We start from the raw sequence: 2,500 nt of genomic DNA on the forward strand, positions 1-2,500 counted from the left end.
GTCCCTTAACCTAACTCAAGTTGTCCCTTAACCTAACTCAAGTTGTCCCTTAACCTAACTCAAGTTGTCCCTTAACCTAACTCAAGTTGTCCCTTAACCTAACTCAAGTTGTCCCTTAACCTAACTCAATTTGTCCCTTAACCTAACTCAATTTGTCCCTTAACCTAACTCAATTTGTCCCTTAACCTAACTCAATTTGTCCCTTAACCTAACTCAATTTGTCCCTTAACCTAACTCAATTTGTCCCTTAACCTAACTCAAGTTGTCCCTTAACCTAACTCAAGTTGTCCCTTAACCTAACTCAAGTTGTCCCTTAACCTAACTCAAGTTGTCCCTTAACCTAACTCAAGTTGTCCCTTAACCTAACTCAAGTTGTCCCTTAACCTAACTCAATTTGTCCCTTAACCTAACTCAAGTTGTCCCTTAACCTAACTCAAGTTGTCCCTTAACCTAACTCAATTTGTCCCTTAACCTAACTCAATTTGTCCCTTAACCTAACTCAATTTGTCCCTTAACCTAACTCAATTTGTCCCTTAACCTAACTCAATTTGTCCCTTAACCTAACTCAAGTTGTCCCTTAACCTAACTCAAGTTGTCCCTTAACCTAACTCAAGTTGTCCCTTAACCTAACTCAAGTTGTCCCTTAACCTAACCCACGTTGTCCCTTAACCTAACCCACGTTGTCCCTTAACCTAACCCACGTTGTCCCTTAACCTAACCCACGTTGTCCCTTAACCTAACCCACGTTGTCCCTTAACCTAACCCACGTTGTCCCTTAACCTAACCCACGTTGTCCCTTAACCTAACCCACGTTGTCCCTTAACCTAACCCACGTTGTCCCTTAACCTAACCCACGTTGTCCCTTAACCTAACCCACGTTGTCCCTTAACCTAACCCACGTTGTCCCTTAACCTAACCCACGTTGTCCCTTAACCTAACCCACGTTGTCCCTTAACCTAACCCACGTTGTCCCTTAACCTAACCCACGTTGTCCCTTAACCTAACCCACGTTGTCCCTTAACCTAACCCACGTTGTCCCTTTGCCTAACATAGTTCACTGCTCGGAATCTCTGGTGTCGTTGTTATCCTCATGTAGATGTCTTGCGAGTGTTGCTTACTTTCCACATATTCCTGCTATCCACTGTCAATTGTACTGCAATAGGACTATATCGCCGACCCCCCCCCTCCCCCCCCTCTGTCCCCCTCTGTCCCCCTCTTTGTGTCTCTGTCCTCTCAAGCTGGTCGGTCTGGCGTTTGAGTGTTAAATGAGCCTCGCAGCTGTTCAGTTGCATTCAGATGTCGACGCCCTCAGTGTACGTCGTGGTATGGTCTGTGTCCATTGTCCGCTGATGTCGTACGCGTAACCCACACGCTGTACCGATCATCGGTCGTTACGTACAGAGTGAAGTAGTGTGATACGTGTGACCGTACGCTGGCTGTGCCCAACGGTGTCGAATCTCAATTTCCATATGTTGTGCTTGATGCTACTTGTCTCGTCTCCCAATAACAGCTAGGTTGCACTGTGGTACGCCGTAGAGGCGTGTGGGAGGAACGTACGAACGCATTGTATGTCACCCTGGGTCGCTGGGGGTGGTGGTGCGGTGAGTCAGGTCAGGTCAGGTCAGCGTGAGCCGTCTGATGTAGTGACGCGTGTATTCCGACTTTGTCGTATTGCCTCACACAAAGTGCTACCCTGGTGGACCGCGTTCCATATCTGGGACATGCCGCAGATGCCGGTTGACAGTGGATCGCGGAAGGTACATCGCATACGTGCGCGGGCCACCTTCCACGTGTTCTCTTCTGCACATGTCGCAGTGTGTATGTGGTCTGATGTAGCGTGTCGTGACACATGACATCCTGGCATGCAAGAATTGTTGAATTCGCAAATGTAGGTGGACATCTACGTTTACTGCCCAAGATACGCAAATGAACTGGAAATCCGTTGTTGAGCGGTTGTTCACGCTGGAGGTGAATCTGTGATGGCGACGATCGGTACAGCTATTAACCGGTTGTTTCAGCGGTACCCGCCACATCCACACGCGTGACTAGGCCCATGTGGGTATGAAGCGATACGCGGCGGTGGCTTGGTGGGACTGTTCCCGGCCGGTGAAGGGGGGCCGCCCGGCGTGTTGGCCGCGCGCTGCGTGGGCGCACGCGCAACAGGCGGCTGGTGGGGGGCGCCGAGTGGCAGGAGCGCCAGCCGACGGGCCCGGCAGGCGGCGCAGCTACGCTGCGGCGCACCCTGCACGCGGCGCCTGGCGGCCAAAGTTGGTTCAGCCGAGCCCGGTGCGAAGCGCGGTGGACATCTGCAGTGTGCTGGTCTGATTGAGGACTGTGTGCGTTGAGGATGCGCCGCCGCCTGGCACTCGGCGCCGCGACGCCGTCTGCTGCTCGGTCGCCCCAGCGGTTCTCGCAGGTGGTTTGTATCGCAGTTGTGCGGACGTGTTGGCGCGTGCGCTGTGCTGGGAGAGTTCGCTTCTGCACCCAAGTGGGGCTTTGC

Source organism: Schistocerca gregaria, unplaced genomic scaffold, assembly GCF_023897955.1.
Source record: "Schistocerca gregaria isolate iqSchGreg1 unplaced genomic scaffold, iqSchGreg1.2 ptg001127l, whole genome shotgun sequence".
In the NCBI taxonomy this organism is placed as follows: Eukaryota; Metazoa; Arthropoda; class Insecta; order Orthoptera; family Acrididae; genus Schistocerca; species Schistocerca gregaria.